The sequence below is a fragment of the Podarcis tiliguerta genome, assembly GCF_965153285.1.
Source record: "Podarcis tiliguerta genome assembly, chromosome: 7".
Lineage (NCBI taxonomy): Eukaryota > Metazoa > Chordata > Lepidosauria > Squamata > Lacertidae > Podarcis > Podarcis tiliguerta.
Window position 1 is genome coordinate 44,844,451 of NC_139540.1, and position 26,135 is coordinate 44,870,585.

The window sequence follows — 26,135 nt, forward strand, 5'->3', positions numbered from 1 at the left end:
AAAAACAAAAACAAAACCTTATCTATGAGTTGCCACGTGATCCTAAATATTTCTTCTTAGTCTTTTAAACTGAGCAGTAGGGAAAGTAAACTTACCAACAGTAAAGTTTGGAAATCTAGTGCTTCCTTCTTCTTTATGAAGAACATAGTAACACAAAGTATCTGGTTAGGATACAAGTAGGATAGCAAATGAAATATTTTTGTCAGTTCTCCCAAATATATACATTATCAGAGGAATTGCTTTGGTAGGCTAGAGACAATACAAAATGTTACTTTAAATGTTAGTTTGAACCGTAAGTACCGGTATTATGATGCTTAAGAGCATAACTTATTTGTTCTGCTTACATGAAGTAGAATAACTTGTCAACATAAGGAAAGAAAACACCTTGAATATGCTGCTATTTACCATTCGAAAATAATAAAAAGAAAATTATGCTTATGAACAGCTCTACTTGTTTAATGCATAAAAATGTGTGCCTTCAAATAAGTATTGTGTTTTAGCAGGCATCTCTCGGTTTCTTTTCTTAGCAGAAATTAGGTGGTTCAGTCTCTGAAGCTAATGAGATCTGGCCCTAGTCAGTACTGGGATATCTTATGAACATTGTTTAAGATTGTCCTGAACCACACCATCTATGACTGCGACGGACAACTGAATTTACTAAGTTGAAAATGACAACCACTTAAATATTGGTGACTAGGCCATGCATACAGTAGTACACTCAACATGCCTCAATGCTGAAATAGAATGTAGATGCCCTTTTGCTCATTCAGAGTGCTTGTACCTACAGATAAACTTGAATCAAGGCCAGAGCACAGATAAATTCAGGACCATTTTCAATCTCTAGCTGTCACTTTTAAAGAAGTATAAAACAGCTAGCCTTATATAAATTATTTAAATCCACTTCTGAAACCAAATGTTGGAAATGCCAATGCATTCTACTTGTATTGTTTTGCAAATACTGTATACAAACTAAAATGATAATAAGTGTTTTGGTTTTTTTAAAGAGAGAACACCAATTGGCTCCCCTGCTCTTTTTTTTTTTTTTTTTTTTTTTTTTTACACAAAGGCATCAGCGCTCACAGCTTTAGCACAATTATTCAATCAGTGATATTACCTCCTGTAATTCCAGAGTGTCTGTTATTACTATCAGTTAAACTACAGCTATCCAGTGTTAAAATACAGCTATCCAGTGTTTACAAATGACGGGATTCGGGAGGGAAGAGATGCCACCAGTGGTATTTGGGATTGTATATGGGCACTAAAGAGAACCAATTGTTTGAGAGAGACAAAAGCTAATTCAATAGGAAGCCAACCATCTCAGGACAGATGGTCACTGATTCAGGTTTCATCCCTCCCCACAACAAAAATAAGCTTAGGAGGTATTTTCTGTTACTAAGCAACAAGCTGAAGAAGGCATAAGTCTTTTACTACATGTTATTTCCCCTGCTTCTTTCTGATTTAATGTAAGAAAACAATGTCGTTCTCCAAAATGGTGAGTTTTAAAGAGGGGCTGAAATCAGCTCAGCTGTGAAGGTTTCCGCTAAAGCTGGCATTTTAAACCTTGAAAGCACATGATTAAAGTGGTTAAAGTTACTAGCTTTTAAAAAATCACGCTTTCCAGGCTTTGATCACTTACCTTAGCTCTTTAAAAATAATCTAGATCTCTCAGAGAGGGATCCTAACTCCCCCATTTCTTTTTTAAAAAGAAAGCAAAAGCAGCAATGCAATTCTCCTTTGCCACATAAGGAAATGATCAGATTCACATGTGCCTGGAACCTGCCAGAGTTCAAGGCTTTCTGCCTTATTTTTCCTAAGTGCTTCAGCCCCAGACCGCAAACCTGACGTACGTTGCCTTTAAAAAAAAAACCCAGCAACATAAAACCATGACAATGTAAAGCTGCAACCATAGGGTCTGTTTTTGTCTGTGTGGTATCTATGCACATAAGTAGAACTATATGCATGCCGAGAGACCTTGGGGAGGGGGGAGGGGGAAATACAGACTTTGACATAGGGAATTAACAGTAAAAAACGTCACAAGAAAGCTTGCAACCTCGCCTAGCAAGTTTACTTTTTTGCAAGGTTTGCAAAGATTACAACACAGCCATCTAAACCAGCCTGCAAAACACTAGAAGATACTGCTAGATTATATACACACTAGTAAAGGCAACTCAAGTTAATGAAGGTATCTTGATTAAAGAGGGGTGGGTGATTCTCCCACACCCTTTACCAGTATAATTGTATTATATTTGTGTTTAAGCTCCAGAACAAACAAACAAACAAACAAACAAAAAAGATTAGTATTCCTTTGCATCCTTCACATTTCTAATTTATTTAAGTAAAGCCTAAATGGCTCCAAAATGTCTGCAAGTTTCACCAATCAAGAATAAACACTGGAAACTGGGGAGGGGGGGAATGCAAGGAGTAGAGAGAGAAAGATCTAACAGGGATTCGAAAATGCTATCAACATTTGTATCCCAGGGGGAAATCTGGTGAAGGACTGTCCTGGCTGTGGAGAAGGGGAAGAAAGAATGAAGGATGAGACAAGTAGAGGGAGGAGAGGGAAGGAGCCCTTTGGCTCAATTCAGATTAGGATCAAGAAAGAACAAACAGGTTTGTTTGACCCCATTTCATGCAAGTGGGTTACCAGAGGCCTAGCTACAAAGAGACAGAGTTAAAATTATCCACACGAGTGACCTGCAATAAAACAAGATTTACAGTTATGATCTTCTTTACCCCCAAAAATGTGATGGAAAGATACTAACTTCTCAAGACAGTAGCTGATCATCTGTTTAAAGTAGGGGGCCCCTTGATCTGTTACCAACACATTCTTAAGCTGTTTTCACAAGGGATGCCAAATAGGTTTTGCACGTCCTGTTTCCCCAACTCAATGCAGTACCTACAGTGCGCGCTTGGATTCAGTCCGCACAGTGTACATACACTTAAAAACAAAACAAAAAAAGTAAAGAAGAAGAGGCCACCTTCTGCCTTCTAACTCACATTAACAACATTTACACATTCCAGACGAAAAGGCGTCAGCAGCACTAGGTGGAAAAAAACCCCTGTAGACTACAAAACATATGGTCAAATAAAAAAAGGAAGAGGGGGAAAGCTGTCCACAGCATGTGGTCTGCAAATGCTTTAACTTGTGTGTCCATCACTAACTGCGCTGTGCCTTTCCCAAGGAGGACTCATCTGTTTGACTCCTAAGCTTTGGGACACACAGCCCCATAGACACGCTGATATGCCAAACTCAGCTAACAACCTTGACTAAAGAGTCCATTTCCACCAATCCTCACCTCCAAAGAAAACCAATACCAATTGGGAAAGCAGCCAGCTCCTGGTCTTCTTATTCTGCATTGCTACATTTGTCCCCTGCACTTACAATCAAATAGGCATGATGCAAGAAGCAAATTGGATGGGGGGACAGCACAGGAAAACAAATAAACACAAGCACTAACTACAATGGGCGATAACTGAGGAAAAGGAGGAGCAAAATGGGAGCAGGCAGTGCTTTTTACTGGGGGGATGCAGGGGTGCGCATACCCCTAAACATTTTGTGAATCTAAGTTTGGCCTCATTGAGGGGCAGTATTTCAATATGAGTAGGAAAATGAGAGTACCCCTAAACTTTTTTTTTTTTTTTAGGAAAAAAGCACCGGCAGCAGGTACCAGTAGAACCAATTGTGCGTAGACCATGCTTGTCTCATTTCTCCCTGTGATGCTAACCAAAATATAAAGCCGTATCAGAGGTCAGAATGGGTTTAGTCAGACAACAAGGTTTAGTATCACTTTATTCTTGACTAGCCAGTACTGAAAATCATAGAATTGTAGATTTGGAAGGGACCCTGAGGATCATCTAGTCCAACTCCCTGCAATGCAGGAATATGCAGCTGTCCCATATGGGGATCGAACCTACGACCTTGCTGTTGCCAGCACAACACTCTAACCAACTATTCTTCCAGAAAAAATGGAAGACATTTTTGTTTCAACAAGCTTTCCCTTCTGGATGAAAACACCTCTGCCAAACAATTTTGCATTGTTTCAAATATATATTTTATCTATTTTTAAGGTATGTCTGTAAATTGCCTCAAGACCTGGGTCACAACCACACCATACATTTAAAGCACATGGCTTCCCAAGAAGAATGCAGGGAACTATAGTTTACCCCTCACAGAGCTACTATTCCCAGCACAAATAATAAACAAAAGTTCCCAGGCTTCTTTGAGGGGAGCCATGCACTTAAAATGTGTTTTAAATGTATGGTGTTGATGTCTCTCTCTCTCTCACACACACACACACACACACAGAGAGAGAGAGAGAGAGAGAGAGAGAGAGAGAGAGAGATTCAAGAACAATAGTCAGATCTCATCTGGACTACATACAGCGCTGGGAACTGTGCTCTGAGGAGAAAGTATATTTGGGGTGGGGGGAGAACTTCAGGCCCAGGAGCGAAATAGCCCTCAGGACTTTCTCTAGGCCAAGCCCCCCCCCTTCCTCAGGCCCCACCCTTCACTGCCCCTGATCTGTTCCCACCTTGAGTGCTTTTTCCTAGTTGGAATGTGTTCTTGAACTGTGATTATGCCTCTTGCTTGCCTCGGTGGATGATATATAGGGTGTGGGGGTGTATAAACCTCCGAGTTTCACATGTCTGGAATGTAGTCTTGCAAAGGTAAGAGTTTCATCCTTTGCTCTGTCCACCTTTTGCCTCTGGCTACCACTCTCCATTGGAATCCAACCACAAGGGATTGCAGCCCTCTGGCTCAAAGGGGCTCTCTACCCCAGAGGATGACAAATTGGAAAGGGTTCCAGGAAGGGCAATGACGATGGTCAAAGGTATGGCAAACAAGGAAAGGTTGAAGCATTTGGGTGTGTTTCAGCTAGAAAACAGAATTTGTGAGAGGTCTTTAGAGCACTCTACTTCAAAACATTTGACAGGCCATGTATTCTCTGCTGCCCCAAAGGGAAGGACTACAACTAGGAAGAAAGTTACAGGAATGAAGATGTTGACTGACTAGTAGGAGAAATGCCTTGATGCTAGGGCAGTTCAATAATTGAACTACAGTGGTATCTCGGGTTACAGACACTTCAGGTTACAGACGCTTCAGGTTACAGGTTACACTAACCCAGAAATAGTACCTCAGGTTAAGAACAGACCTCCAGAACGAATTAAGTTCTTAACCTGAGGTACCACTGTATTTACCTAGAGGGGTAGTGGGCCAACCCTCACTAGAGGTCTTTAAGCAGATGTTGAATACCCCTCTTTTAAGGACTCTCTAGCACTAGATTTCAGTCATCAACTATAGGGCTGGACTAGAAAGGCCGCCCCCGACTCTGGGATTCTATAATCAGTCTCATTTCAGCCCAGAAATTTATTTTTGATATTTATATCCTGCCTTTCAATGTCAGGATAAAATGCAACAAAACAAGCTAAAATGCAATTCTAATAAATGATGAAAGAAATCCACAGCTTGACCATCAAGCCCTTCTGCGCCTTTACTAATTGAAGTTTGTATAGTTCCAAGCAGACAAAGAGCAGGACAAGTCATGCACAGGCGGTAACAGTACTTTCGCTGTACTGGGTGTGGCAACAAGTCACTGTTTCTGGTGCATATATTCTAGGGTTCCAGAAATGGGACAAAACCTCCGTCTCTCGTGTGTGTGCATGCATGCACACACACATACATGTGGATTCACAGAGCTGAAGTGGCAAATACTACATGTACACATTGTTCACTACTGTACTCTACCCAAGGTTCATCCCCCACCATGAATGCTAAATGAAACCTCCAGGTATATAGAGTAGCATAACTCTGCATGCCAGCTCCTGGGGAGAAACAACAGAGCATAGCTATCATCCTCCTGTCCCGGCTGTGAATTTCCTGCAGGTCTGAGTGGCCCCTGGTAGAAACACACAATGCAGAACTAGATGGACCTTGGTCTGATCAAACAATAAAGTTCTCACTGAGGGTATTAGATAACTATTAAGAGAGACCACTCTTCTCATCAGTTGTCTGCAGTCCATGTGCACTGCTTTGCAATCTGATTTTTCCACATCGTTACACACCCACTTTTGCACACAGCAGCTGCAGCAACGTACTTTGGCAAGTGCCAGTGAAATGAAGACGCTAAGCAAGCAACTCCTAACAGTTTATTGTCAAATAATAAAGCATTTTATGCAAAGCAAACCACTCTACTTCTTAAATAAACTATCTAAATAAACCCACGGTTATTTCTAAACAGCCAAATCCCAGATAAGAACAGCATGAGGAAAAAGCCTCAAATATGACAACATAGTCTAAGTAACGATGTGTTCAAACGGTACGACTGGGTTCCTATACATTCCATATTTGGAACTAAATTCCTCCAAGCACAGTGAGGCTTGCTCCTGAGTATACATGACCAAAGGCATAGTTTGGGGGGTACGGGGCGCACTGGGTGCCACATTGTGGGGGCAGCACTTACCGCAGGGCCTGCAGCTTGCCCGAGCCACACATCTCTTCTGGGACTGACATGGTGGCTCGGTTGCCTGCATGCTCTGCCAGAAACGGCAGTGTGGGGCTTGCGTCTGCCTCCCCCTCAACCGCCCTACAGCTGAGGGGGAGTCTCTGCATTGCGCCCTGCCCAGGTCACCCCACCCCATGGGCAGCTTGCTCTGCCCCCAGGCACAGGGCGCACGCATCGCCCCAGGCGGCTAGCTATGCCGCTGCACACGCCTAGGTTCAGGCTGCATAAAAGTAATAAGTGAGCTTTGCTTCACAAGCATTGACTGTCTTATGCAGTTGGTAAGGCAACCTGCAGATCAGCCTCCCCCAGTCTGGTGCCCTCTGGCTTTTTGGAGTACAACTCCCATCAGTCACAGCCAGCACTGTAGTCCAAAACATGAGGAGGGCACCAGGTTGGGGGAGGCTGCTGTAGACCCACACAGGAGTATCCACATGTTTCTTTGTGATGTGTAAGAGGCATTATCACAGTACCCCACTAAGGATGTGCTAGCCACGGTACACTTGTGGATTCCCGTATTCACATTTTCCTGTTTTTATCTAAACTGTTGTTCATTTGGGAGGGGTTGGTCCCCTTCCTTAGTTAACCAGCTACAACTATGTCCGAGAGTGGGAGGTAATTCTGCACTAAAAGAGAATACTCAGATTGTTTCATTCTGTGTTCTGAGTAGTACAGTGGTACCTTGGTTTACGAACTTAATCCGTTCCGGAAGTCCGTTCTTAAACCAAAGCATTCTTAAACCAAGGTGTGCTTTCCCATAGCAGCGGGGGACTCAATTTACAAATGGAACACACTCAACAGAAAGCGGAACATGTTCTGCTTCCAAGGCAAAGTTCACAAACCAAAACACCTACTTCCGGGTTTGCAGCGTTCTTAATCCAAGTTGTTCATAAACTAAGCTGTTCTTAAACTAAGGTACCACTGTAGTAGAAACAGACTCTTTCCTGTTGGCTCTCCCAGTGACTGTACAGAAGGGAACTTTCACAATAAGACTATTTTCCTTTTCTTTCTATATGTTACTCCAGCCCACTTCCTGACTTCCTGTGTTTGATGATGCTGCGAGCAGCATGAGATGCCTTCTCACCACATTTGAATAGTTTCCAAGCCTCATGTCAACTTAAACGGGTGATTTCCCAAAACAACTCCAAGCACATACTCCTCCACCAACTTTGATCTGCAGCAGCTGTGCAAATTGCAATTCAGCAAGTGGCGGAGGAAATTTCAGTGAAGAATTACGTCTAAAACGAGCTATAATCTTGACTCCACATAAATATTATAGGGAATATGTAATCTAACCACTGGTTCACATTGCCTCCCACACATTGCAGCAGCACCAGATACAGATGGAGGGGGGAAGGGGGCAGGGAGAAGCTGTCACACATTCAAAACCACTATACTATAAGAAAGTGATTATGAAAAAATCAGTTTGACAAGGCTTTTATATCATCATATAATGATCATATAATTCTTTCACATCCCAAAAATGGGACCTTCAAAGTACCGGGCAATCATAAAAGACACCCAACAAAGCAATATAAAAAAATAAATAAAACACAGCTAAAAACAAAGCAGGAGCAATTATCACTCCAATCAACAAAGAGAGCATAGAAGTCATTAAATTTAAACTAATTCCTAAGAAGGCTCTACATTTAGAAACAAACAATGAACCAATACCCACATGGACAGCAGCATCTTCACTTCCCATTGAAAGGCAAAAAGGAGATTAGTTGCCTCTCCAGGGATTTCCAAAGCCATGGTATCAGCACTGAAAAGGTCCTCTTGTATGCCCACTCACTGTGCCCCAGCTGGGGATGGGAGGGTCTTTGCTGCCAATTGAAGCATTTGGGCGAGTTCATATGACAAGAGACAGTGTTTTAAACAGCCTGGGCTCAATCTTTTAGGGCTTCTTAAAGGTAAAGGACCCCTGACAGTTAAGTCCAGTTGTGAACGACTCTGGGGTTGCGGCGCTCATCTCGCTTTACTAGCTGAGGGAGCCAACGTTTGTCCGCAGACAGTTTTTCTGGTTCATGTGGCCAGCCCCCCTTTTTAAGGTGAGAAACAGAAACAAAAGGCAAAGCAAAGAAACTATGAACAGTAAATATGCTATCGTGTCAACCAATTTATAGACTAAACCTGGTGGCTATAATGCCTACGAGTGTTTATGGAATACAAACAATTCAAAAAAGTTGAACCGTATAATGAAAAAAAATAAAAAGGATACAATTAAAAACAACTAAGGATGTACAACTTTTAAACAAAAGCTATAGGAAACAGAAATTTCAGATTGCTAAAAAGATGAACTGTAAAAATATAATAATAATGTAATCACAGCATGTGCAAAAAACATATAATGACAGGACTAAGACGGAAAAACTCAGCATAGCTTGTTAATTTTCTCAATATTCTTCAATGATGTTTGTTGAATACCTGGAATGCCAGTTGTGTTTCAGCTTGGTCTGCTTCTCTCAGGGGCATGTATTCCTGTACAGCAGTTCCTTATGCATAAGTTCTACATACAAAAATAAATAAATAGTTGTATTTAAAAATATAATGAACAAATTGAACATTTATCTTCACAATACTTAAAACTTAAAATAATAACATGCTCACCATTTATCTCAAGATAGCCAGTGTCTTCAGCTTGCAATAATTTACAGAATCACCAGTTAATAAAAGTATAGTAAAACCAGATTTAAAAGAATCATTTTTTGTATACACACATATTCGCAACACACTCAGCAATGTACAAACATGGAATTTGATAGATCCTGTAAGATCATGCAAAGGTTCTGCTGAGGTTATTATACCTAACAGAATATGCACACCTGATTTCACAATTGTAATCAGGTGCACAATTGCATTGCTTAGCCATTCCATGGCTTCTGAAAAAACTTACATTAACTTGTATTCTGTGAACATATGTATTAATACAGCATAAAATCAACAATGGCAAGACATTTACTAACATTATTCTCAATGAGCATATGTTTTCAGTTTCCTACATAACAAACGTCCATTCTAATTTTTTCAGTAAATCCATTTAGAACTACTGCATTTAATTTACAGACCCACCTGACTTACTTCCTTTTTAATTGTGAAATGGTTTCCCTGAACCACATGCTTTCTCAACACAGGTTCTCCAATTATAAATGTGTATTGTAATTGTGATATGGCCCTGATTGCATACATATCAAGGAAAGAAACTGCACTCAAACTGATACAGACATCTGAACCTAAGAAATATTATTTCCTTAAAACACTTACTCACTCACGAGGAATATTTTTTTGCTACAACTCTCTTCCTCCTTTCTTGTTCCTAAAAGGCACAACAAGCTCATTATTCAAGCTTGTCAAACCCACGTTCTGGCCTATGAGGCAGGGAACTGTCTATTTATTTATTTATTCATTCATTCATTCATTAAAAGTATTTGCATACTGCTTTTAATTAAAAAATATATAAACAGTTTGCAACAACCATACACATATACAATAGAAAGCATGTAAAATTTAAAATCTGAGATCAGCTAGCCATTACAGTAATTTCTTAACTGAGTGCAGAAGCTAGGTGGCATACAAATGTTTTCTGCAGACATTTAAAGCCCAAAACAGGAAGCGACTGCTGAATCTCTACTGGCACAGCATTCCCCAGGACCAGGCCTACGACATTAAAGGCTTGGTTTCCTGCTGCAGTCAGATGACCCTCGCCAACTCAAGGTTTCCTATGCACCATGTAGCCAGTCTTTGGGATACATGCCAAAATATGGCATCCTACATGGATTTCCAAGTTAATGACCCAAATCACCAGTGTATCTTCTTATTTCATTTGGAAAAGAGCTGGTGCCTAAGAGCTTCATGATGCAAAACCTACTCTATATGTTTCTTCTACTTTGCTCCTAAACCACAGTAAGAAAATGTTCTGCTGTTCTCATTAAATGTATCGTTACTTATTCTTTTTCGTCTCTGTGTCTTGAGAAGTCATGCCACCTCCAATTTCTTTCACCATGTTACTTGTTTTCCTGTTAAATGGGTTCCCTCAACGAAAAAGGGTTGAAAACCACTGATTTCAACAACGGAAAGCAACCTGTTGAGACAGGTTTGTCTGCAGCAATCTGCCTGCTGCTGAAAACTATAAAATAGGGTCAAGTTTGCCTCTCTCTTGAAGAAAATGATCAAGCAGACAGTACAAGTAATCCTCGTATTGGATGGTTTTTCTAGACTCAGTCCAGTCCGGGTTTAGAACTGAGCTAAGTAGAGAAGCTACATTGTTTTGTCCCTATTCACAAACTGGTGGGTGTGGGTGTGGGTGTGTGTGTGTGAGAGAGAGAGAGAGAGAGAGAGAGAGTGTATGAGAGAGAGAGAGAGAAGAGACAGACAAAGACAGATGGAGACAGAAACAGAGGGAAAGAAACTGTTCACTCTTCTGGACCTTTCAGTGGCTTTTGATGAAATTTATCATCAAATTCTTCAGGAGTATATGGCACTGTCTGGCAGTCCATCTGTTCCCAATTGCTGGACTGCTACCAAAAGAGAGCACTTTAGGATGGCAGCTCCACCCCACTAGTCTTTGCCTTGTGTGGCACAGCAAGGGTTTGACCTTATCTCCTGTGCTTTTCAATATCAACACCTGCTCTTAAAAAACAATGTTTTTCAGTTTACTTGTGAAGTTTTATTGCTTGTTGAAAGTGGGTTTTTTTTTTAAATTATTGTTGCAACTTTTCTATTTTGAGTAGCACTTGGATTTTCCTTTGAAAACTGCAGATAAATGGTACAGAAATGCTAAATAAACAAAATAAGCATTCTTGCAGTTATAATGACTCTTTGGATCCCATCCAATGCGTCCTTAGATGTCGTCATTTAATTGCCACAGCAGTAATTCACTCACCATTACCATTTGTATTGTAACAGTTACAATTTGGATGGGGAATTAGAAGTCTTTTATATATATTTCCCCAAATCTCATCAGCAAAGTACACCAATTTTCCCTCCATATGCTCTTTTTTATGTCATTAATGGCTGAAGGCAACCTCCCACTCACCTATTTCAATGTCGCACATGTAATCCAATTCTCCTGATAAGCAGCTGTTCTCTTTCCTGACATTATACAGAGTTACTCAGAACTCACAATTTGCGCTCGGAAATGGTGAAGGTCAGTCTCAGAACTGAGGATAGGGAGCAAGACAGTCAGCTAAGGCTGCAGTCTTAAGGATGCTTACTTGGAGATAAGTGCGGCTGACATCAAAAGGGCTGGCCTCCACACAGGAACCTTCAGAATCAGCTTGTAAAACTGAACATATATTCATGTTTTGGATGCAGTTCACAGTAAGCAGATAAGAATTAATCACGCACAGGACCAAGAACCGTGGAAGGAGAGAGTATGGAGCATCTGGAAATCCCTTCACTGCCGTAGCAATTTGGCAACTATCCTGGTTTAAAGACAACTGCAGATCTGTGTGGAGACTGCGGTAAGCAGAACATGCCCCAACTATGCAGCCGACGACTCCTTCTCAAGAAACATATGCAGATAATAAAAAGAGGCTTTGTTTCATTAATAAAAAGAGGTCACTACTATTGTCAAACACTAGAATATTTTCAGTACAGTGGTACCTCTGGTTGCGTATTTAATTCATTCCAGAGGTCTGTTCTTAACCTGAAACTGTTCTTAACCTGAAGCACCACTTTAGCTAGTGGGGCCTCCTGCTGCCACCGCGCAATTTCTGTTCTCATCCTGAAGCAAAGTTCTTAACCCGAGGTACTATTTCTGGGTAAGCAGAGTCTGTAACCTGAAGCGTATGTAACCCAATGTACCACTGTACTAGAGAATAGGGAAAACATGAAATAGATGAGTGCTGATGAAACGTACATACTGTATTGCATTTTCTCTCTCTATTGCAAGCCACACCTGGAATTATCATCCAGGTCCTCTAGGCCATCTTCCCCCAATCTAGTGTCCTCAAGTTATGGACTTCAGCTCCCAGTTTTCCAAGCTGGCTGGAGCTGATGGGAGTACAAAACACATGAAGGGCACCATGTTGAGGGATATGTACTCTTTACTTGGCTGGAGAACTGCATTGCAAAATTCAGAGAAGTGCAAATTTAGAAGGATGCCTGTGTTCCAGACTGTGTATTTGTTTCAGAAAGTGCAGATTAGATAGGTTCACCTTTAAATGTGAATTGTATTCGATTTCTCCCCCAACCCTAGCTTCTGTTAAAGGAAGAGGCCTAGCAACAAAGTTGGCAAACTCTAGATCTCTAGAATATACAGAACTTACAGTACTGCTGCACAAAATTTAGGGGTAGCCCAGTCTGAATAAATGCAAAATTCACAACAGGGAAGCATCATCACTGGGACTAACCAAAGCATAACAAAATAGCTTTCAGGTTTTTGTAACATTTTGGTCGGTCCCAATATATTGCCGTATTGTGGTTACTTCTGTCACTTGATATGATTATCTATGGTTTTGGGGTTTTTTGCATGAATTAAGATGAGATTAGATATTCTTTTTCTTTAGCAAGCATAAAATTGGTGCAAATAACAGTAACTCACCTTATATAAGGCAGAGCTCAACCTGACACTAAACACGGGGGGGGGGGAGTATTAGATCCCTTAAAATAATTCCTCTTCTTTTCCTTTCCAATCCTTTCATGCATGCCTACTGACGATATATGCAGTGGGGACCTTCATATATAGGTAGTGGTAGGTATCTTGTTTTCTACTAGCTCCCTGCCAGCAGGTACCAACAGAAAGAAAGACAGAAAGGGGAGTTTCAGTGACCAAACTTACACAATAATAGCATCACAAAACAGCTCCTAGGTCCACAGCATTAAAGCCACATTTGTTCCTCATCACAAGGTGCCATTAGTACCAAAAGGTGTTTGGCGGGTGTGGCAAATACTGACTAATGATGTGCATGCATTATGTTTAGTTTTATATTGTGAATTTTTGGGTTTAGTACATGTATCTATTCTCTGCCCTGGGACCATCAGGTGAAGGTGCACATAATAAATAAAATAAAAATTTCTGCTGCTATTTTTATCTACAATGCTGCTTTTAGATTGCCTGGTTTTAAGTTTGCATTTTCTTTTATATAGATGGTATTTGTTATATGCTACTCCCTGAGCAGAAGACTGGGTAACAGGACCACTTCACTACTCATGAATCAGGAGGACAGCTGCTTCTTACCATCTTCTGATAAAGTGGAGCTGTGGGTGGGAGTTTCCATCCCAACAGGAGTGTTGCAGACAGTAGTGTAGAGGCAAATGCAAAGTTCAGGGTCCCTTTATGACTGTCACACCCATTCTAAGATTATACAATCATCTGATAATTATACAATAACACTTAGGGATGCATCACTGTGATCAATCTTGCCTTTCAGCAATAGCCACTATTTTCTGTGCACATACAAGGGCAAATTCCTTGGAGTGCTCCAATAATATATTTCAGAGTGACTTAAGTTGTGTTTTCCATGAAGTTCCATTGTACATAACAGAACCCACATGCAGACGCATGCCTAGGGTCCCTTGCACCCTTGGCAAGGAGCTGCATTGGCTCCTCCAAAGCTTGGAGAGACCATGGACGAGAAATTCCAAAACTTTGTGCAATGGCACCTTTCCTCTGCAGCCATCGGGGTCATGTCTGCTCTGCTCCGCCTCTCCTTCCCCTCCTCCTCCTCCTCCTCCTCCATTGATCCTTCTGCCTGGGTGAGTGGGCAGGCTCAAAGCAACTCTGAGCCAGAGTGGAGAGGTGAGATTTTTGCACCCCCCTGGGCTTGCACCCTTGGCAGGGGCCAACCTAGCCAACCCCTAGGTACACTGCTGCCTTCATGCTATTCTCTTGAAACTCAAGTGCCTTGTGTTTTCATTTTTCTTACAATCTTTGGAGCATACTGTGGCTAAAAAGCTCCCCTTTCATGCTAATTAGGCAGCTCTAGAATGCTGGAGACAGGACTCTGCTACAGAAATAATAGCAGGTCTTTGACCCCCTCCAATCCCCAAACCACCAGAGGTACCAGAATCCCAGCAATGCATGACCTCCTCCCCAGTAACTCTTCCACATCCTCAAGGGTCTCCTTAACCCCCTGTGAAGACTGAGTGCCTATCCTTTTACATGAATGAAATATTTATTCCAAACTCAGAAATTAAGTTCATTGTGTAGCCCATCATCACCCTGAGGCAAGTTGTAAATAGCATTCGCTAGACATTCCAGGAGAACAGCTGGCTTGCAAGTTGCTTTATCCTTTCACCCCTTACCTTTATTCCCAGAGTCGGCCCCCTCCCCTTATCCCCATTTGGCATCAGTGGCAGCAGCAACACTACAGCTAGTTGCGAATCACACTGAGGTTATGAACACAGACTTATCAGCTAGTGTGCAAGACAGTGTTTGTAAGGGAGACAGGAGCCATCTGTGAATTTGGATCGCTTCAGGATGGGGTGAGGTGACAAAATAAATAAACAAGGAAACCTTTACAGGCAGGCTGCTCTTGTCTTCTAGCTTGCAAAAGTTCACCAGGAAGAAGAATAAGAGTGGATAAGAATACATTAAGATCTGTATTAGAGGTGTTTTTTCCAGGTGATTCCACCTGCAGAAGGGAAGTGATAACCTTTATTTAAAATTTCTTAGATCCCAATTGCTCTATGTAGATTATGTATTAAATGCAAGGTATTGTACTAAATTTCAGCAAAGCCTGCCTTTTGTTGCTGTACCGCATAGATTAAACAGATTCCAGACTCAAAAGCAAAACAAAGCCCAAGCCAGATAATGCTATTTCAATCAGCTCTCTCGGTTGTCCTTAACATTGGGGGTGGGGGGTGGGGAATTGTTAAAGAGTCACGATCAATCACAAGAGAACTTTCGGGTAGGGTGGGGAGGGGAAACTGAAACAAAATTCCTGAATTGCACTCAGAAACCAATGTTCTGGTTTTCAAAGAACTGGTAGAATGTGTTCCTGGTCACAAGCTGTGCCAAGTAGACAGACAGCTGGATTCTGTTCCAAGACACAAAACGTTCTATTCAAAGTGTATGCAGCTAGAATAACCAGCCATCAAAATGACTTTTGTAACAGCTTTCCCCACTATCAGTCTCAGGCGGGGGTGGTGAGAGGGAATTATTTCACAGCAGTGGACTGATCACTTAATGTGAAAGAATTTGGGGTGTGTGTTTTTTTTTTAAAAAAAAGATCAAATGGATGTACAATGCATATCAAAGAAATGAAAGACTCAACGAATTATCACCAGGTGAGTACACAGTTCGCTCCACAACTGGAGTAGCATGCAATCTTCATGGCACTGAAGCAAACCGATTGATGCCTTCTTTCGCTACTGTGCTTTAAATTTATACCTATATGAGATCTGCAACCAAATGTTGCAATGCCTACTTGTCCCCTAGCAGGAGTAGTCCTTATTGGGGTTCCAGCTAGCCATGGCCTCTTCCAGGAGACCATTCCATGCCCCCTCCCTTCATTTTATATTTTTATTCTTTCTTTTCTCTTTTCCACTGTTATAACACTGAACCATCTGTGGCCATTAAGTCTGCTCAGTACTCAATGGGCTTTTCCCTTTCAGTTGCAGTTCTCATCTTAGGTTTTGGGGGTTCCTAAAACCATTTTTGTGCTTCTGCAAACCCTGTAGTTCCCCTGGACATACTGATATCACCTTTCTTATTTCCCAGTTTTCCTGTTTTGGCTCCACTTCCATCAGCAGTCAACACTCGAGTTTGTTATTAGAGGGACTGATTGATAGCATCATTTTGCAATCTAGCTAGTACATCGTCTCCAATGGGGAAAAGTTACATGCCATACTTCTCATGCAGCCCCAACAGTTGGTACAAGTATCTCGTAAAGCTGTAAACAGACAGTCAAGGGCACAGTCCTAAAAACATTAACTAGGGAACTCAGTGGGAACGACAACAGGGGGAAAATGGAGAATTGGAGAAAGCAAGATCCCATGTAACAAGGGGAGGAGTGCCAATTCCAGCTTGTGGGTGGTATCCCCAGGCAAGACCCATCAGTTCCCGCCACCTTGAATGGACCCACCTTGCCTCTATCTCCATTGTCTATTCTCTTGGACTCTCTTTCTGGGTCCAATATGCAGAGCAGTCCAAAGGAAGAGGATAATATAAGCAGAAGCTCCTCCTGGTGCTGCTGCTGCTGCTGTCATGGCTCCCTCACTTACAGAGCACAGATAAACAGGCTTTTGAGAGCAATTGAGGGTCAAGGGGTTCTCTGCTGAGACACAGGCCTTGGCAGGTCTCCAGCAATGTTCATCCCTGATGCTTGTTGTGATGGAGAGAGACAACAGCTACCCAAGTTAAAAACAACAACAACTGTGTGGATGTTTTTAGTATGCATTTTGACTGGGGCCAACAACATTTGGTTGGTATTACCTAGGCAACTGATTTATACCAAGTCAGATCATTTGTCCACGTAGCTCAGGATTGTCTACATTGGCTGGGTGCAGCTCCAGGGTTTTAAACAAGGATCTTTCTCTCCTCTACCAGGAGAGACTGGGAATTGAATCTGGTACCTTTAAAGGCAAGTGCTTTAAGATGAAGCTATGACCCCCGTCTTTCTTTTTAATCTTCACCATACGGTTTGTTTGTTTTTAATGGCCCCAATTAATCAGGCACTACAATGCCTGGTAACCAGGCAAAAAGTAGAGACGTTCAATTAAACCATGCTGTATTATGGAGCTGTGCTGTTCCTAGCTCATTTCAGCCAGTCAAAATGGGGGAAAAAATCATTGCGGTGCAGGGCTTAGCACAGGCATAGGCAAACTCGGCTCTCCAGATGTTTTGGGACTACAATTCCCATCATCCCTGACCACTGGTCCTGTTAGCTAGGGATCATGGGAGTCTGGAGGGATGAGTTTGGGGATGCCTGGCTTAACGTAACACTGCCTTCGCACCAAGGCACACTCTACGACAGGCAGCCTTCTAATCTCTTCCTCATGGAAGAAGCTCCTCAAGGGAAGGAGAGGAAGCCCTGGTTAGGGCAGTGAGGGAGAAGAGTAGTGGGCCAGGAATGGGCAAGCCCTTCTTGCAGAAGCTTTGAAGTATGCACATCAAGTAAGGAGCAGAGTCTGTTGCCTCTTTTCACCAACATCTAGAAGTGGTTCCAAAGGTTCAGAAGGGAAGGATCCCTGAATAAGCAAAAGCACGGACTCGGCAAATATGATAACACCATCTGACTGCACTCTGCTTTCTACTTGAGAACAAAAGGAAAGCCTACTGAATCAAGCCAATGGCCTATCCAGTCCAGCATCTTCACAGTGGCTAGCAAGATGCCTGTGGGAAGTCTGAAAGCAGAGCTTGAGTGCAACAGTACTCTGCCCACTCTTTCTGTCTTTTTTTAAGGCAACGGCTTCTTTAGGTGGGCTAAAAGGAAGAAAACAGGGAGTATGTTCTATTTCCATCAGAATCTTTGGTTTTAGGTAAAGGTAAAGGGACCCCTGACCATTAGGTCCAGTCGTGACCGAGTCTGGGGTTGCGGCGCTCATCTCGCTTTATTCGCCGAGGGAGCCGGCGTACAGCCAGTAAGACTAAGCTGCTTCTGGCGAACCAGAGCAGTGCGTGGAAACGCCGTTTACCTTCCTGCCGGAGCGGTACCTATTTATCTACTTGCACTTTGACATGCTTTCGAACTGCTAGGTGGGCAGGAGCAGGGACCGAGCAATGGGAGCTCACCCTGTCGCGGGGATTCGAAATGGCACTCCTAGTTTGGGGTTTTTAAAAGTTAAAATATGGTTTGACATTTAAAGCATTGCTTATATAAATGTTTCTAAAGAAAACATTGAAAGGAAAATATAGGATCTCATTGTAGGGTCCCTACTGTAACCCAGAGGACTTTTATTCACTGAAGTCAGTGGGACTTAGACTTGAATAAACATGCCTACAATTGCATTGTTACAGTTTTCACACAACACTTTCTATAGCTAAACTCAGTTGAGATTTATTCATGGAACTACTATGACAGATGTCTTGGGAAGCAGCACACTCAGTCTGCATACTGGTTGTAGCTGGATGTTTTCCAGATTTACCAACTGCTTGCAGTGGTGGAATGCAGGCGGGGGTAGGGCACGCCGTCTGCAGGGGTGCGGCCCCCAGTGACGGCAGGGGGCAGCCGTGATGGCACCCTACTGGGATCACGCTGCCGGGAGCCTTGCACTCCCCCCGCACTCCTCTTCCTCCACTAATGACTGCTTGCCAAGCTTTCCTTTCAGAAACATTAAGTCAGTGTACCTAAGTATCACCAGCTGTGGCCCACCAATACTCTGAGGGTCACAGGTTTCCTACGCATCATTATATACGACACTGAGCAAAATGACATGGATTGGGGACAATGCATGAAGCTGCATAGAGGGGAAGATTCCACTAGGTACTTTTTTCCTTTCACTACGATTCCATGAGAAAAGTGGTAAAATTAACTCTACACATTGAACCAAACAGCCTAAACTATAAACAAATCGGCCACCAGTAGTCCATAGAAACACACAGACTTTACCTGACATCTAAAAGATAACAGATGAGGCAGATATAAGTTTGACTCTGTTCGAAGTGCCATAACACTTACTTGAAAGGCTTTTGTTGTAGAATACATTGATTTCTAACGTTGCTGTTTTTTAAAACTTTAGTTCAGGGTTTTTTTAATTAAAAATATTTCATTTATTAATACTCTCTTGAAGGTGTGACAGTGGTTGACAAGATTTTAAGCAACTGATCATCATTTGCTCCAGGATTTATGTTAGGGGACAGGACTTTGGTTTGGGGGGGGGCAGAACTGAGCTATCTGTGACCTGGTTGGTTGGTTGGTTAGTTAAGTATTTTTATTTATTTACTTGATTTAGGTGGGCAGCTGCCACCCCCCCCCCGCACCCTCTGGCTATGCCTATGCATTTGATGCACATAGATATAAAAAAGCAAGACACCATAATGTGCTTGAGCAACCCTAGTGGGCAGGGGTTAGATCCAAAAGGGTGACACCAAAGGGGATAATCCCTTTTGGGTTTTCACTTTGGGGTTGTCATAAGAGCAAGGGTACTACCCTCTACTGTGTTGTTCTTAGAGCATTATTATTCTTGAAGGGAGTTTGTTTTTATATTTATCTGACAGGGATGCCCCCTGAAAGGTGGTAAACATTAGGCGTGCTAGTGGCTGTGCCAGACTCCCTGCGGGGAGAGAGTCTGTTTATGGGGAAGGTCCTTAACTCCCTAGGCGAAAAGAGGGGCATTTCCTTGGTGAAAATCTGGGTGGAAACGGTGCTTGGAAAGTTCACTCCAAAAAGGAAGCAGTTTGAGTTCAAGTTCATCCTGTCTAAAAAGAGCTGGTTCCAGATTAAGTTTGTCCGTCTACAAAATGAACTACTGTATTTTTCCATGTATAAGACACTCCCATGTATAAGATGCTCCCTATTTTGGGGGACTCCAAATTAAGGAAACACCCCTCAGCACTACCCATGTATAAGACGAGCCCCAATTTTAAACCTAAAAAAACCCTAGTCTGAAAAATACGGTAGTTCAGTTCAAGTTTATCCAAATTAACTTTTTAGTTCATAAAAAGTTTGTCTTGCGCATTCAGAATGTTACAAGCTGCTGTGATGAAGGGTCTAAAAGTAAATTGGGACCATAATCATATAATAAAATGTTTGACAGACAGAATATTAACAGGTGATGCTTCCCCTAAAATTGTATTTCCATGCCAGAAAAGGCTAACCCTGTTTAATTTTTGCTTGCCACACAGCTGTTAATGGCACAAGGCATCATGCACTTGGTTCCTGCACTTTGTGCCAGTATTGGAGGACAGCGAAATTCTTCAGCAAGGAAAATACAGGAAATGCCTCATGTTCCTTCCTGTTGGTTGCTTAACCATGGTGATTAAGTCGCTAAGGAACCTTAGCAACAGCAGCACCTCCATATCAACCTAATAAGCCTTAGAACATTTATTCCACAGTTTACTAACTTTTTTATATATGTCTGATTGACTTACTTTTTGTTTTAAATGAAATCTAGGATAGGAGGGAGGGAACAAACATGAATTGTTCATAATTTTACACCAAAATGAACCTTTCATTCACCCAGCAATTATTGGAACTACTTTCAAGTGAAGATCAGTGATGTTTAAAGTATGTAGTGAACCTTGTTCAAATAAACTAGTTAATTCCAAGAACTGGATGGAAATTAGTGGTTTTGGGATGGGGAGTTGTTGTTGCATTGCTCTTATTTGATTGATTTGTTTTTCTGCATCTGCTTATTGGTTAGTTAATTTTTTTAAAAAAAATTGAAGTGAGAATTGTGTGCCTAGAGTGATATGGTGAGTGTAAGGAGAGTGTGATTGCAGTTCATATTTATTTTACTATGTACTATGTACATTGTTCGAGATATTCATCGTTACTTAATTGTGTTACTTGAAATGTGGGAGTAGTAGTATGTGGAATTATGAATGTGGAATTCGTATTATATTTTATATTTGTTTTTTGTTGTCGTTGGGATATGTTAAACCACTTAGAGGTTTCTGTTGAAATATGAAGGAGTATATAAGCTAAATCAATCAACCTTTCAATCCATAAATCCAAAATTCTGGTTGCTAAATTGGCTGGCAAACAATAGCATGTGCTCCTGCTTCTGAATTGAACTAATGACAAAAGTAAAACGCAAGTCACTTATTTGAAGTACATGTACTTATCCATTTTGTCCCACTGACCTCTATGTAATGGGACAGAACTTGATTGTGTAACCTGCAGCTTGAACTACAAAGGATTTCAGGTTGGGTGTTGTTGTTGTTTTAAAAAAACACTATATTAACTGTTTGCCTGCCCTTTACCCCATTAAGATTGCATTACTGTTCACTAGGCTACTTTTAAAGTCAAGTGCAAGATCCCAGTGTCAGTGACGTAGCATAGTTGTTCATCAGATCATTCAAATAAACTACCTACATATTTTCACACATGATTTAGTCTTACCACAATTTAACTAGAGATTATACATTTAAACACAAGTAAACCCCTTGTTTATGACTAGAGCCTCAAGCTGTGCTCTCTAAGCATACTCGGTTGGCAGTACATCCCACAAAATTCATTGGAACTTAATACTAAAGAAATGTGCTTGGAATTGGAGTATTATGTTGCAGTCCATTATTTGTATTCTGAATTTTACACTTGCCTTAAGGCTCCCAAGAAAACCACATAGAAATAAAACAAAACAAATTGCATAAAAATAAAATAGTAAAAACACTTCTAAAGAAACAGGTAAAGTAGCAGATTAAAATTGACAAGTCAATGAGTTGAAAAAGAAGAATGGTCCATAATTCAGGCCCCTCTCTACATTAACCATCCACCTAGCCTCAGAAGGTGGGGAAGTATCAGATAAAAGTATTGGACTAAGACCTTAATTGCTCAAAAAAAGTGAAGCTGGAGGGGCTCTCCAGAAATAACTCCATGACCACCCCACTCAACGAAGCTAGAAAAACTTGCTCCAACCTCCAAAGGTACCTCCCAGACCCCCCCCCCACCTGCTTCCTCTCAGCTACTTTTTGGAAGCCATAATGGGCAAGAGTTAGGGGGATAGGTGAGAGCCAGTACCTCTTCAAGCATGCCTTGTACATCCATAACGTAAATGTATCCATACGATACTAACCAGCTAGATATATAGGCTTATTCCTGTAACCGAATAACTGGAGATAGGGCATAAGCAAATTATTTTATTTGAAAAATGTCTACCAAGGGTGCTGCAATTGGTTTTTGAAGATAATCTGCCCAAGGGTCGAGATGGAGAAAATGTCTTATAATTTAGATAAGCTCCACTAGGCTAAGGCAGCACAGGTGCAATATTAGCAGAGAACAGAAAAGTATTTCTTTTTCCACACTACCTTTACCACCAAGTAGGCCTTCAAATGGTTCTAGCCAGTGTTTCATCAGACTTCTTATCAGCTTCTACTCCATCTGTATCCCAGTTAATCCACCAGCTGATTCCCAAGCTCCCTGGAAAACAAGGGAGCTGATATGGTTCTAACCAGTAGGACAGAACACCTAGGAAAGCCTGGGTTGATTACCCAGATTAACTCCAAATTCCAGAGACTGACCAGGGTATCAGCAAAAATGCAATCCATGTCAGCAAGAAAATCTCCCAGGGCACTTTGAAAACCATTGGATCCATCAGATGCCAAAGGTAATCTGAACAAGGCCTTCAGCTCCCAAAACATTAAGGTCATCAATAGCCTAAAAATTACTGCAGAGGGGAGTGACCTATGGCCCTCAAGATGTCCCTGAGTTTAACAACATCTGGAAGGCCCAATGTTCCCCATTCCACTGTTACCAGATAACCATGACAAGGAAATAGTTAAAAATGTGCATACGCACACACACACACTATACAACTGATCACAACCACTGAGCATGTGCCCTACTACATGTGAAAGGGCCCAGATGACTTGTAACAACCCCATGCTTGTCTTGGTGACAATGAAGTCCTGACCTATATCTATCAGGAGGGCCCCATGGCCATTTTTATCACCTGTGGCAGGGATACTGTTGGGCAGCAGGATAGATGATACACCAAAAAGGGTCCCTAAAAACTGTCATTCTGTCCAGCTAGATGTTGGAAGCCTCCCAGAGTAGCCGGGGCAACCCAGTCAGATGAGTGATATATAGATAGATAGATAGATAGATAGATAGATCTGCAACTCTGATCATTGGCGATGCTGGATGGGGCTGATGACAGTTGGGTTCCAACAGCATCTGGAGAGTGCTGTGTTGACTATCCTAGACAAAAGAGAGAGGTCTCCAATTTCCAGCAAGATCAACAGCCTCATCCAGGCTCAGGTCCTGGGTGGCATTCAAGAACAGCAGTACCAGGCATAAAGGTTTGCTGACAACACAATCTGGGTTTCTTTGGGAGGGAAACAGAACAAATAAGGGGAAAGCTCTTAAATATCTAACCCTTACTCCTTCAACAGACCATCTGTCTTGCACCACAATATATCTCCTTACTCATAATATTGGAAATGGGATACCTACATCCTATAACCCATGCACAACTCATTAAAACACAAATAAAAAGGAAGCACAGCCGTGATATTTAAAACATGAATTGACAAACAGTAAGCAGTAAAAATTGGATGTTTAAAAATATCAGCTGTTAAAATTAGCAACAGAAATAAATTTGATGGCAAAACAAATATAAGTCATTTACTAGAAAGTAAATAATCTGAACTCCATGACTTTTTCCATGAGACTGTTTTTATTAAGGGGCATTGATGCATGGTTACTGAGAACCCTTGGGCTCAAGCAGATTCACTCCTGAATAAGTATGCATAGGATTACAGCTCTATTTTGCATTTTTCACATCTGTAAATCTGTATTTAAAAAACCAAAAAAATGATGCAGGCAAATCAGTTCAACTGCAGCTCTCTTCTGGTTTTTATCCTACACTATCAGCATTATGAAGGGATGAGTTCCAGACCAAGGCAGCAGACCTACACAAGTTTTCCTGGAATCAAGTACCATTAAACCCTGTGGATGGAATTTACTTCCAAGAAAATATGCAAAGTATTGCGCTGATTAAGGCATTCTCAGGATAATTGCTCTCAGCCAGCCATCCTTAATTCAGTCCTAGAGACTGGAACCCTACTACTTGGAATTTTGTCCCACTGAAATCCACGGAGTAAATCTGCATAGAATCTGTCTATATTACTAGAGAACAAACAGGGTGCTGCATGTATTATTGAGTCCAGTAAAATTTGTGGAGCCCGGGTATCTATTCAGGATAGGAATGTTTTCCTGAGTGTTCTGGAACAATTCCCTAGTTCCCGGCAAGTACAGTACTGTACAGACTTTGGCACTTCTGCAACCACCTTCCTCCTACTTCAAATTTACACCCGTAAATTTAGGACCCAGCAGCGATATCATGCAGTTCTGTGTTGTTGTTTGTTTGTTTGTTTGTTTGTTTTACACTAAATATACTTCTTTCTCCCTCACATCTGTACTTGGTAGTTTGCATCTGGGGGGAAAGCAACCCAATGTACTCGTTGGTACCGTAAAAGCCATCCCTCATTCACCCACCCACCCACCAAAGAACCATGAACCCCAAGAGCAAAAACGTTGCAGGAAGGGGCGGAGGAGGAATACCCTCCTGCCGATTCCCTTTATTTATATTTTAATTCCCCCTGTCCGTCTCCCGTCGGAGAGAAGCGCCTGTCACCTCCAACTGTCACCACAGCTGCTTGTCTCCGAAAGGGATCCCAAAACTTTCCAGCGACACGGAAGAAGACTATCCGGGAGCGCGAGGTAAGGCAAGTCCAAAGAAACACACGCGAGTCACTATCTATTGTTTCCAACCCACTTCCTCCCGCGTGGGTTTAATTCATTCGTCCCCGATGGATCGATTCGCCCCACTCGGAGCGCGTTGATCAGTCTCTGGCGGCCAGAGGCTCGTCGCTCCGCGCGAAGCCTCCTGTTGGCAGAGAGCTGGCCTAGCAAGTTTGGGGGGAAGCGAAGGGCTCGGGCCAGGCGCACCGTCTGTTGGCGAATCTGACACCCACATGCAGCCTTCTTCGGGGGGGGGGGGAGACACCAAGGCTCGGGGCAGGCCACGATCTCCCGCCCGGGTCCTCTCTCCCTCCGCCCCCCCGCTTTTGCAATCTCCCTTCTCTCCAACTGGGTCAAAAGTGGACTTTGCTGGGTCCCTCAGCCCAAAGCAGCCCGATCACCCCAGCCCAAGGAGGCGCATTTTGCACCCAAAGTAGTGACGTTTACTGGGAATGTAGAACCGACCCCCCCCCCCGAGCCCTCAACAAGCCCTTCCAAGCGCAGCCCCCTCCTCTCCTGGTGCAGCCCGGCCCGGCCTGCCGTTCCCGGGAGACGAGCGGGCGGCGAACCCCCCCCCCCTTCCCCGCCCCTGCTTCCCTTCCCCGCCCCGGCCGCTTTTTATTAATTATTGTCGCTGTTATTATTGCAACATCCCACCAGAGCAAAGGCAAGCGAAGGTGCCCCCCCCCTCCTGCGGGAAGTGGGGTCGCTTGTGTTTCCTTACCGTGCGAGGAGCAGGAAAAGGAGCGCAGGGTCTCGGGGGTCTCGCCGGACCCCCGTCTCTGCCTTCCGTGCCGCCCGCCCCCTCCCGCACAGCTGCTCCGCGAAACTCTCCGAAGGCGATCGGCTTGGCGCTCTCCGGCTGCCTCTCTGGCGCTGGCGCTGAGGAGGAGGAGCGGCCCAGCCGAGGGGCGGAGACAGGGGGCTGGCATGGCCGGGGCCGCCCCTCTTGGCTCGCCGGGCGGGAGGGGCAGAGACCCTGGGGCGTCCGAGCCGCGCTCTCGGGCTCCGCGTCCATTCGGCCCTTCGAGCTCTTTCCAGGGGGCTCTGACAGGGAGGGAGGGAGGCAGCAGAGGCGCCTTCCTTGCCTCGTACTGACTGGGGGGAGGAAAGGGCGTTTTGAGGCGCTCGTGGTCGGAAACGTCCCACTCGCCTCAGTGGGGTTTGGTGGCGCGTCGCCGTTCCGCCTCAGGAAGCGTCCCGGAGAGGGGGAGAAAGAAGTAGGGCAAAGAGTCGTGGATTCCGGCCACGTTTGAGGGGTGGCTGTGCGCGCGTGTGGCTTGGGGGGGTGCGCGCACACGAGCACAATAGCGCAACCTTGTACTCTGGAATACGCTATCGCCAC

The 26,135-nt window shown here is 43.0% G+C and overlaps 1 protein-coding gene across 31 annotated transcripts in view; it reads right to left on the bottom strand.

Annotated features, from left to right (window-relative positions):
- The window catches only part of GREB1L (GREB1 like retinoic acid receptor coactivator), a 153,837-nt gene extending 128,120 nt beyond the window's left edge, over positions 1-25,717 (bottom strand). For 12 of the 31 annotated variants that reach the window (XM_083451526.1, XM_083451523.1, XM_083451521.1 and 9 more), the window contains exons 1-2: positions 25,515-25,668; positions 8,928-9,009 (exon numbers count right to left, since the gene is read on the bottom strand). The gene's annotated coding sequence lies outside the window, so the exon portion shown is untranslated. Of the gene's footprint in view, positions 1-8,927; positions 9,010-25,514 lie in introns of all 31 variants that reach the window. The other 19 variants (XM_083451518.1, XM_083451515.1, XM_083451506.1 and 16 more) reach the window with 6 other exon arrangements.
- Between the last annotated feature and the right edge of the window lie 418 nt (positions 25,718-26,135).